This window comes from Hemicordylus capensis, chromosome 3, assembly GCF_027244095.1.
Source record: "Hemicordylus capensis ecotype Gifberg chromosome 3, rHemCap1.1.pri, whole genome shotgun sequence".
Lineage (NCBI taxonomy): Eukaryota > Metazoa > Chordata > Lepidosauria > Squamata > Cordylidae > Hemicordylus > Hemicordylus capensis.
The window spans coordinates 237177505-237191796 of NC_069659.1; the positions used below are offsets into that span (position 1 = coordinate 237177505).

The 14292-nt window shown below is 44.5% G+C and overlaps 2 long non-coding RNA genes across 3 annotated transcripts in view; one reads left to right on the forward strand and one right to left on the reverse strand.

The window, feature by feature from the left end:
* Positions 1-3983, forward strand: part of LOC128350357 (uncharacterized) — a 27045-nt gene extending 23062 nt beyond the window's left edge. Inside the window, exon 5 of the long non-coding RNA XR_008319286.1 lies at positions 169-3983. This is a non-coding gene — a long non-coding RNA (uncharacterized LOC128350357). The remainder of the gene's footprint in view (positions 1-168) is intronic.
* Positions 1-12767, reverse strand: part of LOC128350358 (uncharacterized) — a 19591-nt gene extending 6824 nt beyond the window's left edge. Inside the window, exons 1-3 of one of the 2 annotated variants that reach the window (XR_008319287.1) lie at positions 10456-10565; positions 9276-9423; positions 3919-4162 (exon numbers count right to left, since the gene is read on the reverse strand). This is a non-coding gene — a long non-coding RNA (uncharacterized LOC128350358). Of the gene's footprint in view, positions 1-3918; positions 4163-9275; positions 9424-10455; positions 10566-12673 lie in introns of those variants that run through there. The other variant, XR_008319288.1, reaches the window with a different exon arrangement.
* Between the last annotated feature and the right edge of the window lie 1525 nt (positions 12768-14292).

Sequence of the window (14292 nt, forward strand, 5' to 3'; positions counted from 1 at the left end):
TTCACATACAGTGTCTTGTTTTAAAGCAATCTGGTTTGTTTAATCTTAACAGGTTGCTATATTGCCTTAGTTGATGTTTCCCAGCTGAAGCCATGTAGAGTCGGGGAGCTATCACAGTAGTAAGTGGGGAGGGGGGAACAATAACCACATTTCTCTCATCTGTTACAGAAACCTGAATCAATGAATGGCATTTGGTCAGCACTTGTGATACAATGGATAATGGATATGACCATACACATCAGCAAAATATAACTTTTCCCCTCCTCCTTTGTTTGTTGTTGTCTATTCTGTTTTGGTTCTGTGTTTAATCCTAAATCGTTATCAGTAATGGCAAGTCAAGGGCTATGAACTAATGATTCTCCCACATATACAAAAAATAGCCATACCAGACGCAAGTCTACATCAGCCATTTCGGCTTTTTTCTGCTCTAGAGGGGCCTGTTTCATTCCTGCTGTTTGAATCCAAAGCCCTGGCTCAACTGCTGAATGGTGCCCAACTTGGTCCAATTTTGCAGCATTAGAAGCGGTACAATCTAAATTCCTTAGGAAGTTATTCCAAAGAGCTCATGGCGTCCCCAGTGCAGTCTTTCGGCTGAAGGCTGGTCTCCTTGGTGTAGAATCCAAGATTTGGCTTTCTGTATTTAAGTTCTGGCTTAAGTTAAATCTTTTCCCCTTGGAGCTGACACCATTGATGCTGGTGGACAAATTCACTTCTAAATGGGAACACTTACTTAAGTGGGAGCTGCTTGCTTATGGCCTGTCACTGCAAGCATTAATAGTGATGGGCTTTGATCAGGTCAAGTTGGTTATCAGCCAAAGAGTCTCAGATGTAGAATGGCAGACTGATCAAAGCCTTATCCCAAAGGGAGCAGTGCTGGGTATTCAAATCTTGAATACATGCCCTGCCATATACATTAACCAGATCATGTTAGCTAAGTATTGCATTGTGTTTACCCAGGCATGGATCAATGTTCTGCACATTGCAGTGATCAAAGGTAGATTTAATAAAGTCCCATTTGCCGGGTGATTCTGCCCCTGCGATTTGGGAGCCATTGAAACAACAGCATATGTGTTGTTATATTGTTGCTTTTACAGGGATTATTGTAGTGTGTATAATACTTCATATTTATCAAATCTTCCCGGCTGTTCTGATGATTTTAATGCATGTTATCTTTTATTGGACCATGATGATAAGATTTCTTATGTAGTCACCAAGTTTTGCCTAATTGCTAGTAGAATTTGTAAGACCATATTATGTAGTTGAATAGTCAAGTATTACTATCCACTAAAGACAGTTGTTATAAACCAAGTTGAGTTTTTAAAAAATGTTTTTATGACTCCTATGTATCTGTTTTTCTGTACTTCCACTGATCAATGACTGAAAATAAACTACTACTATGAAATTCAGATCACCATTAAAAGAAACAATAGTAATATTATATTTGGGGTATTCAGTTGCTATTTTTCCATTGGGAAGTCCTTATGAGGGTATCTGGGAATGCTCACCATTGATGGAAACTTATATTTCTCCAGGGGGGTGTTGGAGGTTTTAATTGTGTAATTTCAGCAGGGGCGTAACTACCATTAGGCAAGGGGAGGCGGCTGCGTGGGGGCCCCCACACCTCAAGGGGCCCCCCAGAGGCAAGTCACATGACGTGTGTGTGTGTGTGTGTGTGTCAGCGAGGGGCCCATTTTAAAATTTTGTCTCTGGGCCCACTCCAGCCTTGTTACGCCCCTGAATTTCAGTTAACAGAAGCATATTAGAATATTCTAGAACAGAACAACGTATAAAGAAGATTATCCTGAATTTGATTGAGCAACCTTGGGATCACATTATTACCAATTTTCCAGTGAATATTTCCAAGCTGTCTTGTAATTTAGATAATGGCTTGAACCATTTATTACAGAGGCAGCATGAATCCAGAGGGTAGGGTAATGATACTGTGAATTATACAGGATGTATAATTATGCTGTGAATTATACAGCCATGTTTATTCCTTGGAAGAGCTTTTGGGAGGGAACTTGATAAAGACCAGTACTGATATCATTCAGTGGGATTTTTGAAGTGGGCAGTAAAACCAATCTCTATCTTCCTTTTGAACAAAATGACCTTCCTTCTCCCCACCTGCCACCTCTTGTTCTGCTACCAGTAGGATAGTATTCTGTTTAAGGGATTTTCCATTATTGGACAACTGGATCTATATATTTTTTCAAATCTCTGTCTCTATATCTATGTCAATATTTATGATCTGTGTGTTGCTTTTTGGATAATGTCTTCCAGAACAAACTTGAAGAAATTTTGAGAATGAGAAAATATCTGCTCTCTCCTATTTGGTTCAGTTACATTATAATGGCAATTTTAATTGGTGTAATCAGTGGCCTAATTTTGGTAGGAAAGTCCTATTAATTGTGAGAGCAAGGTGTTGCAGACAGAAGCATTTTATGTGTGGGATGGGAATTAGTGCAAAATACTGTTGTCTTGCAGGTTGATTTGGAATTTTTCAAAACAGACTGGATTTGAGTGAGGAAAGAGGAAGAAATGTGACTTGTCAGTACTACAATCTCATCAGGAGGTTTTACAGACAGGGCTTTCCCCCGAATCCACTCCTGATTGGAGTGTGCCAGTCCACATATTCACTGGATTTAATCCGACCTCCTGCGGGCTATCAGGGACCAGAACAGATAGGACTTTGATTCTGCCCGAATAGAGGCTGCAAATTCTGGCTTAGCCAGAATTATGTCTGGGGTAAAAAAAAATCCTCTATTTCCAACAGCTTTTGAAAAAAAACTCTGAGGCTTCTGCTTTCTCCGAAGTTGATGGAGGTGCTGATGGCTGTGTGAAGGAGGTGCTGATGGCTATGCGAATGGTCCATCTAATCCCTCAAATTAAAATGCCCCGAATCTGCAGCAGATTCACTCTTCAGATACCCTGAGGCATAGAGCCATGTGTGAAAAACCTCCAGGAGGAAGAGACCTGGAGGGAGAGTCCAGTGCCTGTGCCATGCCTTTTGATCATGATAACTCAGTCTTCTCAGCAAAGAACAAGGGTGGCATTGTGGGACCAATTTGCAGAGACTAGTGCAAGTTAATGTGAGAACAGCAGTATAACAGCAGACCTCCAGATATTATACAGCAAGTAAAGGTTACAACTTTTGTTGAATCGACACAGATTAATTATGCCTGTCCAGGGACTATGCTATATTACAAATTGTGGAAAGGAAATCAACTGATCGTTGGCCTGTAAGCCAGGAAATGCGGTCACAATACAAATGACTCCTGACATCACAAGTTTAGGTTGCTTTTTGATATCCAAGGTTGCTTTTCTATCCTTGGAAGCAACTGCAACTTGTTACACCAGACGTCTTGGGGTACTTTGCACTGAAAATTATGCTGTGACAATAGCATAATGACAGCTAACAATCCTGGCAGATTCATCAGATTTGACTTAGACTGGACTCATACTGCTCCTTGCCTGGACAGCTATTGGGCAAACATTTTGGACTGAGGTGGCTCCTGTACAGCCTGCAGGTGGGAATCACTATTTCAGAATGAAGAAGCAGGTGGGAAGGAAAGTGGTTGGCTTTGCAGGAGAATCAACCAAATGGCAATGGTGGACATTTGGGGATCTATTTTGTTAGTGTAGATTCCACTGGACTATCTACTTGGTGCAGAGCTGTTCCTGGTTTTCCAGAGATGTTCCATGACATTGGATGTGAGAGTCTTCGTGTTGCCGAATGGAAGAAAACCTGTTTCACCATGCCTCCACCTTCTATATCAACTTGCTCCGCCTGAAACCATAACTGCCCAAATCCAATTAAATGTTTTGACCTATATTTGAACTTTTATATCTTTTCTTGATACGGGCAACAGACTGTTCAGAAAGAATGCCATTATCTTACTTGCTGTATTGTCTACCTACCACAAAGCTGATCCTGAATGTGTTGGCCATTGATGCTTCTAAGTTTTGGATGCCATGCTGCCATCATCTTTCCACAATCTCAACATCTATCAATCACGTAGACACTCAACCAGTGCTGAAATGCAAAATGGTCTGTGGCGCTGAATTCTGGTTCTTCAATATTGCTTTGAATCAGCTCTCCCTCCTGCAGCATCTTGCCTCTCCATCTGCATTCAGAAACTCGAACTGTATCCAGAAACACAAGCTGTAGAAAAGAGGGGACCTTAGGACTATTTGGGGGGAGTGTGGATTGTAATTAGATTAAATACTATGTCGTTGAAGATTATTGTACACAATTGGTTGTTCATTGGGATCCATGGGGGGCAGCAACAGGAGCTGAGTTGTATGTTCCACCTGTGTGGAAGAGGAAAATGTGCTAACAACTATTCTATTCTAGGTTATTCTATATTGCTTGATTCTACTATTGCTTTAATGGGTCAATATAGAACAAACCATCATGTTATAATCTATTATATTAATTATCCTGGGTGTGCCATGGAATGTGTGTCCCAGCTGATTGGCTGGGCACTGGCACACCCAGGAGACAAGAGGCGGCAGCAGGCATGGCCAGGGAGGCAAGCGGCAGGCTGGCCCGGCCATGGAGGAAATCAGCGGCAGGCCCGTCCGCAGAGGCAGGCAGCGGCAGCAGGCCTGGCCGTGGAGGTGGGCCCGTCCCCGGAGGTGGCACTCGGCCCGGCAGCCTGGGCCCAGCCGTGGAGCTGGCCAGAGACTGGGGAGAAGAGGTAACTGCCAGCCCCGAAGACCGCACAGATGTTCTGTGCGGGGTCGGCTAGTTCCATTTTAAAAGGGGATGATATAATTAACTGAATATGATCTCCCTGTTACACCTTACCAGGCAATGATCTAGGAATATTTTTTTCATATTTCTCAGGAAACAGAATGTGGCCAGCTGTACCAGACTGATCACTTTGTTTTTGTATGCAAACACCAATGCTGCTATCGAGTGATGTTGTGAGTTACACCGTGATGCTTGGCAGCAGGAGAGATGGTCCTTTTCTCCTTTGCTATGGGGTATAACATTACTCTATTTAATGTGTGGCAATATTCATGGGCTTTGAATTGCTTGGGATTTGGACTGAATAATTGATACGGCAAAGATGGTGGGAGGGGGAGAAAAGGGGTTACTTCTTATGTATAAAGTTTTGTTCAGGGAAAGGCCACTGGGTTTTAGAATCCCACTTATTGGGGTGCAGATATTTGTGATGAGAGTTTTGATAGGAAGGCATATTTGGATTAGGGAGACTATGTGCAAAATGGGGGACATGGTATAAATCATGTGTTGTGATGTATTAATATGTGTAAGGGGGGAGATGGTATACTTTATTATGCTCAGGAATTGCCTTCAGGAAATTTATGCTTAATATTTGTTTGAATTTAGGATGTTATTGTTCGTAGTAAAGTTGTAGGAAACCATAAGTATTTATTTCATTAATTAGTATGAGGGAGGGAGGCTTATGTACATATATGCACATTACTTATATACACTTGTATTCAGTAATGATATTAGGATTATAGAGTTGTATAGCAGTGGTCCCTCTAATTTTTTTCATCTCTGTGCGGAATGAGTTTTGTTCTGGGCAGCAGTATCAAGGCAGTGTGTGCACACATGTATTCAGAGTGGGGCCTTCCTGATTCAACCTGAGTGGGATCTAAAATTAACTGAGCAGACATAAAAAAACTTGTGAGTGCGTGCACATGTGCACACCATCGGTAATGTGACAACTCAAACAAGAGTTCCTGCAAGAGTTCCTTCTGACAGTTGTGACACCTATCCTTTCTTTGTGAGCTGATGGAGGGAAAGTGAAGCTGTGTACAACCAGCCTATTGAATGCAGTCATAAGTAATGGAATGGCACTTGTAAAGACATTGTGTGAATGGTGGTGAGTGAAAGTTGAAGAGCAACAGAACATGTTTTTAATTGTCCATTGCAAGGACAATAATAAAACTTAACTCAATGTGCAGATACATTGCTTGAGCTGAAGGTTAATGGTGGGCTTGTAATGAAGATTTAAATTTAATTGCTGGCCAAATCCTAGATGCTGTCAGTTTGAAATTGTATACTATTACCAAATATGACTCTTACTGGACGTGACTTTCACCAAATTGTGACTTCTACTGGACATGACTTTTACTGGATTTGACTCTTACTGAATTAAGATTTAACGAATTATGACCTACTGGACTGGGCTCTTACTGGATTTGATTTTACTGAATGTGACTTTTACTGGACTGACTGAATATGGACACTGACTATTTTGCTGCAGTTGGCCAATGCCCAAATGCAAGCCTTAGTTTTCAAATTCTTTGAAACTTTTGAAGTTTTTGATGAGAATTCCATTTTGTCATCATCCATCTCCAGAAGAATGAGATAATTATTTTGATTGGTCATTAGATCACACTGCACCTGCATTCTGTTGTGGATCAATCAATCAATCGTCTTTATTACAGTCAAAGACCAGCACATATTGTGGATAATTTTGCCATTTAAGGCAGCAGTTAATGTCCATTGAATGCCTTAACACTACATTTTACCTGTACACTAAAGTACCTCCTACCATTCAATTTTATTTTATTTTTTGGCCTGGGGGTGAGTGGGCAATGTATCAAATCGACTTCTGTGCCATTGACCATGGTTATTTCCTGTGTTGTCAGTACCACCAAAATTGATTTTCTATATCGGCAATAGATTGTGCAGAAAAGGATATGCCCTTCCAAGAGACTCTCTTTATTAATAAAGAGTATTAATAAAGAGATAATTAATTAGTATTAATCAGACTGTAAATACTAAGCTGATCCTAAATATGACTGCTCTCAATGTCTCCAAAATGTTTCCAGTATGTCAACCATTTTTGTCTACAGCATGCATTCCAATTTGAAACAAGAGAAGAGGCATCATAGCAGCTTTTGCATTCTTCTATCCACTTTGCACAAAATCAGCAAGGAAAACATTTTCTTACACGTTTTGGGAGAAATTGGAACAGGGCTACGTATTTTGGGTTGCGGGTTATTGTAAACAAGTTGTTTTATCCATTTGAATTTGTCTGACATATGTTAATTATCCAACTTATTTCCTTTTATAGTGATGGAAACCAACCACAGCAAATTTTTATTGAAGTAGTCATGGGTACCTTTGTTTGCAGACACTTTACCTCCATTTACAGTTACCTGATGGAGCCAATCTTACCCACTTGGCTGAATGAATAATTGAATTGGGTGGATCTTGAGAATGACAAGATTCTTTAACCTGAATCAATTGAAAACACATTTACAAACTATATGGAGTTTAAGAACTCAGCCCACATAATTGCACATGCAGCCAACATTGTGAGAATAGAAGGTGAAAGGACTTATACAAAGCATTAATCTATCATATATTAAGTGAATATGCTACCTTTGCTGAAACTATTTATTTATTTATTTAGATTTATATGTCGCCCTACTCCCATAGGTCTCAGGGTGGCTTACAAGCAATAACATACAAAGCAACACAGTTCTATAAAATACATAAGTAGGTGTACCTCTGCTTAATAGGGAGTGTGATGTCACATGCTAACTAATAATAGCAGGACATCAAAGGGGGGATATGAAGGAAAATGGGTTTTGCATTATTCAATGCATTTATCTCGTATATACCATCGGGTCAATATCTTAATATGTAATCAGTTTATCACATTATTTTATGTAAGGGGCTTCTCTGCTTCAAATCAAGAATCCATATGTGAAAACTTTGGTTCAAGTCTGTTCGTACAGGCTTACCGCTGACAGTTATTTTGCTTTGCTGGCTTTTTGCAAAGAACAGAGAACAGCAGCTGCATGAAGCCTGAGGAGACACATGATCCCAGCAACTGGGTTAAGGGAGTGCTAAGGGAGCGCTTGCTCACTTAACCTCAACTAAGAGCTGGGCTTGGGAGCTGGTTAAGCCTGGGTGGGAGCACCAGGATCAGTGCAAATCCTGGCACTCCACATAAGCAACCTAGCCCAGGCTAGGCTGCTCGTGAGAACAGCCTCAATGAATTCTGAAATGTAGGGAAAGCTGAGAACTGAGGCCTCAGTTCTGAAAAATCCATCTTCTTTGTCCCCTAATGCAATTATCCAGTCCTTCTCCATGGCCTCTTTTGAGCCTGGAATCTGTAAACAAACTCTTCCGAGGCAGCACCGCTTGCTAGCTGTTGGGTTTCCCCCCACAGAATAAGCTGTCGCTGCCCTGGGATAAAGGGCTGGATGCGGAAAAGAGACTAGAAGGTTGTTCACATGACCGAATAGTGTGAGGCTGGGGAGAGCAGGCGGGGGGAGGCTGGATCGCACCTAGAATCGCTGGGGGAGGCAGGATCATATCCCCTCCAGGTGATCTAATTGTCCTCTTCAGCTGCACTGTTCATGCAGCCACATGAGCCACACTGAAGCAAGGGCACAGCTATCTGGAGGCTGGGGGATCACAGCCTGGCCTCCAGAAAACCCACAATGCACCACATGCAGTGCAGTGTTTTGGGGGATCCTCCCTCAAGCCAGGCACTCTAGTTGCCTGGCTTGAGGCACTCTAGCTCCATATACGCTCAGGTTACAGGCAGCCCGAGCATTCCTACAACTATGGAATGAGGTAGAAGGGTGCACTTGTGGCCCTTCTACCCCAGTATAAGCCTGGGTAAAAAAATCCAGGTTATCCCAGTAAAGAGTGCTGTGATCTGGGTAGGGCTGCTTTTGTGAATAACACCTAGGTCAGCTCATGGAGCACAGTGCCTAGGAACTCAGCCTAGCTTTGGGTAGTAGCTAGAAAATGCCAACCCAAGCCTTAGATCCTGCCAAATGCAAGCGGGAGAAGATGCAGTCTTATGGTGGCTGTGTCACTTGAGGAATTCATCCAGAAATTCCAGAATGCACAGCATGGCGCACTGTGCATTGTGGGATTTCCCAGCTGCTAGGTGCTCTAACTGCCTGGCTCTATAAACGCTCAGACTGAAGGCAGCCCAAGCATTCATTTGACTGGGGACTAGGGTATAAAGGCATGCTTGCACCCTTTTACTCCATTATAAGCCCAGGTTAAAAAACCCGGACTACCATGGTAAAGATGTCACCTTAAGTGGCACAGCGGGGAAATGCTTGACTAACAAGCAGAAGGTTGCCGGTTTGAATAGCTGCTGGTAATATATCAGGCAGCAGCAATATAGGAAGATGCTGAAAGGCATCATTTCGTACTGTGTGGGAGAAGGCAATGGTCAACCCCTCCTGTATTCTACCAAAGACAACCACAGGGCTCTGTGGGTGCCAGAAGTCGAAACTGACTTGATGGCACACTTTACCTTTACCATGGTGAAGACCATTTTCTCCTTTTCCTTTCTGACTCCACACCTTCCCTTTCTACAGGATCCTCACTGGGACAAACTTCTAAACCTTAAAACAGGCAGGCAGCAGCTTCTGCCCTGGCTGGCCATTCGAGGCAGTGCATGCCTGCAGAGGGGTGAGGAAGAAATGGGGAGGTGAAGAAACGGGGGGGGGGGGATAATCATGTGGTGTGGTGGCTGCAGGAGGAAGCCTGCACACTTGCTCTCGAGGCTGGGGATGGGTTTGAGAAGATTTGCTGCTTCCTGCCACTGCTGCAGGCACGTTACTCCCCGTGGCCCATGCTGCAAAGTGCCAAATAAGAGTTTTTTCACTGTGTTTCTCCCCCCACCCCCTGCCTTTGCTGGGGCTGGGACACACTCCAGACAGAGTGAGTGGAGGTGAGGGAGGAAGAGGGGAGAGTAGCAGGACTGGCCCTGCAAAATGTGGTATGTGCAGGTCAGTGGAAAGTATCTTATTCAGAATTTATTCTAAAAATACAACAACAAATTTTCCAGTTTTCCCTGAGCATGTTCTGGTGTAAAAAAAAATAGTGCATTCAGCTAATATAAATGGCAGTATGGAATGTTTGTTTGTCATTGCTATTTAAATACTGGCAGAAAAAATGATGGCATATGCCTGTTTTCACAAAAACTTGGGGATTGCAATATTCATAGCGCATGTGAAATGGTAAAAGTTTCAATGCACAATGAAGTTGGATAACAGCGTAACAAGGGGCTAAAGATGGAAGAGAATAAAAAGTTCTTGCTTATGGCAAGTTAGCATGGCTACATACATCACTGATTTTGATTTTTATCTGCTTATTTAATTTTCATTAACTAATTAATTATAATTAATTATTGTAAAATCTAAAGCCCCTGTGTAGCTGGTGGAAACAGCAGGAAACAAATGTCCTTTGAGACCTTGCTTGCTACACTTGGTTTATTCTACAGGTGCTTTCATAATGTCTAAATGTGAATATCCAAGTGGGTCCTCAAAAAAGAAATCAGCCAGATCATGTGTGTGTGTGTGTGTGTGTGTGTGTGTGTGTATATATATATATATACACACACACACACACACATATATACACACATGAATATGTATGAGGATGCTTATCTTGTAAAGGGGGCCACCACTAGGTCTAGATTCCAAAATTACCTAGCTGCACCTGTGTGTCTTGCTTCTTTGCTTGGCTTCTCTCTCGCTAATCCTCATGCTCCAGAACCTCCATGTTTTTCTCTTGTTTCCTTCTCTTCCCTCAGTCCAGCTCTTCCCTCAGAATCCACACTACGGTAACCCCAAAGGTCCAAAAACCACATCTGTTGCTGTGCTCCAACAGGGGGCTGCGCTCATAGGGTTACACATAAAATATTGGTCCATTTCTATGTGAGTTAGTTTTGGACTAAGATTAGCAAATATTAAAGAAAGTGTTTCTGAATGTTTACTGACACAGCTATGGCTGAACTATAATGGTGGTGTAGTAAAAAGGGTACAGAATCCAATAAGCTAGGAGGACCAGTTATCTCCACGGAATAACTGCCTGTAGTAATACCAGGCCTTAAAAGAAATGTATTATTGGAAACATACTACCTCCTTCCTGATCAAAATTGAGAGTAATCCTGAGTTGGAGAAATAAATCAGGGAATCATCCAAATGTGAAAATGTTGTAATAATGAGTGACTTCAATTACCCCCATTCGCGTTGGGTAAATTAATGTTCAGGTCATGCTAATGGTACCAGATTTTTAAATATCCTCAATTACTGTGCTTAGGATGATTGATCATGGAACCAACCAGAGGTGAGGGGCACCTTGGATTTAACCCTAGGTGGCATCCAGGACCTGGGGTGAGATGTTAGTGTTGCCACAGGTGTGTATCTGTGTGGGTGGTCTAAAAATCAGGGCCCCAAGAGATGAGCGTAGCCTTTGGTTTAAACAGATGGGAGTGCTACTGTTGTAGCTTAGTTCGAGCCTAAGAAATGAGTCAGAGAGAACGTGAGTTAACACAGAAGGGGTTTTTTGGATCACTTGCTCCAAGAAAATATGGAAATTCCTTGGAGCCAAACACCTGGGGAATTTTAATGTAAGCCAAATAAAGGTCAGTGAGACTAGCAGCATTTCTCAGGGGGATGTCACACATCCCTCAGGCTGGATTTAGGGCCAGATAACCCAGCAACCACTGAGATGCAGGGCCTGGGGAGTGCCAGGAATTTCAAATAGTATGCTGACAATTAAAATGCTTTATAAGATCAGAGGAAACTAATTTGGTTTTAATATGCTTATATATGACAAGAATACATACAGATTTAGAGAGCTTAGTGTACAAATGTATATGAAAAAAACATAATACGTTAGTGTGGTAATAGAAGGGAAATGAGTTTTTCCCCCTTTAGAAAAAGGACATTAAAAACTAGTATTTTGCTGCAATGCTGTGATTTGGCAGCTTTGATAGAGACTGATAGCTCTCTGTGATTTGGCAGCTTTGATAGAGACTGGCAAGTTGGGGGAGGGGCTAATTTGCCACCAGACAATTTGCCACCTGTGGGAGGGAGGGAGGAGAGGCCAGAGTTCACCTGGTCCAAAAAATGGAGTGAAGAGGCTGGGAAGGTGACTGCTCTCCCCTGCCAGCAGCCTGCATGTGCTTCCCACTGCCTCCAGGGTGGGCGCCGGGCGCCTGCACCAAGCACCCTCAGAAGACTGCAGATGGCTGACACTGAAGCCTGCCAAACACAGAGGCCTCAGGCCCAAGCTGGTGTCTCCAGGCCCAGCTCAGGAGCAGAGCAACGCTTGTTTGTGTGGGAGTTGCAGCTGGAGAGAGGAGGAGCATGGCTGGGAGACATGCTGGATGTGTGAAGTGCTGCTGGAGGTGATGGAGGGCTGAGCAAATGGGACTCTTTTTAAAAAAAGCTTCCCTGGAGTGAGGCAGCTTCTGGGGTTATTGCAGCCCCCAGCTTCTACTAACCGGAACTGTATGACTGGGGAGTTCCCATATCTGTGGTGGATTGCCCCCCCCTCCTTGGTACAGCCAGTGAAGGCTGGGCTGAGATCTCCTTGTCTTCCTCCTCTCCTCCTCCCTCTCCTCTTCCTCCTCCAAGTTTACCTTGAAGGGGGCTGCCAAAGGGGGGGCCTGATTGGCTGGCAGGTGCTTTTCATGGGGTACAGTGTACTTAGGGGGTGCTCCTGTCTGAGGCCTGCTTGGGCAGCTTCCCAGAGCCACCTGGAAGGCCTGGGCCATGGTCAGCCTGGGCTATCTTTTTCTTGAGTCCTCAGAACAGGGACCTGTCTTTTCACCCTATGTAAAGTATCATGCACATGGATAATGTTATAAAAAATAACTAGCTGAACCCGCACAGAGCATCTATGCGGTAGTTGACTTACTTTTTGGGTTTAGTTGGGAGAATTCGTTTGGCTGGTCCTCCCACAGCTCTCTCACTCGCTCTGTCCCCCCCCCCCAGTGCCTCTCTCACTCGCTCTGTCTCTCCCCCCTCCGCGACTCTCTCGCTCGCTCTGTCCCTCCCCCCGCGCACCTCTCTCACTCACTCTGTCTCTCCCCCGCGCACCTCTCTCTCTCTGTCTCTCCCCTGCGCGCTTCTCTCGCTCGCTCTGTCTCTCCCCACACACGGCTCTCTCGTTCGCTCTGTCTCTCCCCCCTACGCAACTCTCTTGCTTGCTCTGTCCCCCCCACAGCACCTCTCTCGCTCGCTCTGTCTCTCCCCCCGCGCGCCTCTCTCGCTCGCTCTGTCTCTCCCCCCGCGCGCCTCTCTCGCTCGCTCTGTCTCTCCCCCCGCACGCTTCTCTCGCTCGCTCTGTCTCTCCCCCCACACGACTCTCTCGCTCGCTCGGTCTCTCCACCCCACGCCTCTCTTGCTCGCTCTCTCTCCCCCGTGCGCCTCTCTCGCTCGCTCTGTCTCTCCCCCCTACGCGACTCTCTTGCTCACTCTGTGTCCCCCCCACAGCGCCTCTCTCGCTCACTCTGTACACTCCTCCACCTTCTGCCCTACTCTCCTCTCCCCAAGCCTTCTACCCCAGTCCCCTCCCCCCCCAGCCTTCTGCCCCAGCTTGCTTCCTCCTTCGTTTCCCCCTCTTTCTTTCTCTCTTTTTCTCTCTCTCATTCGTGCTCCCGCCCCCACGCTTTTTAGCCTGCTTGTGTTTGGCCGTTGCTGCCTCCTCCTTCCTCCAGTCCCCAGTGTCGGACTCGGGCTGCCAAGTGTTCAGCCGCCTCCTTTCTGCATGGCCCTCCCAGTCTAGAGCTAGCATCTTCTGAAGCAGCCAGCCAATCCGGCGTCTCCTCCGCCCAGCCAATCCGCTGGGTTGCCAGGACGCATCCCCACAGAGACGTCTACGAGAATTAATATAATAGATAATTGCACAGATAGTTGAAAAAGAATGGAGCAGAACCAACAAGACACCTCCAAAGCTTTTAGTCTTTTCATTGCCTGAAGGGATGGGCTGCCTTCTCAGCTCACCCCTTCGATCCAACTGGATTGCTGACTCTCAAAGCACCATATGCCACCTTAGGGCTGACTATAGGTTTTAGTCTGCCTCTAAAGTTCATAGTTGGACTTTCCTGGGCAGCTGGGATGGGAAATAGGAAGCAACAAAAGCGAGATTATCTTGGCTGGATCACTCCACCACCACACAGAGATGGTCGCGAGGGTTGGCAATGGACCTTTCTGAGGGCATTGTGCAACACCTACTAAATTGCACCCCAGAGCAGAGCAGAGCAGATCTGCGTCATCAAAGCAGCAGATGTGAGCCTTACTCATGTACATATTGAGGCCTTTGCCCATGAAAACACAGCTGGCTGAGTTGTTATTTGAAGAAAACTTAAAGCATACCAGAACAGAGGGAGCAACTCAAATGTTTAGATTTACAATGCCATACATGACGTATTGATGAGAAGGCTGCAAAGCCTAGCAAGCATTTGCAGGATGGTTCTTGAGTGGTTCCATTTTTTATTAGTAGGAAAAATTCCAAAAGTGGATGGGTGACAAGGT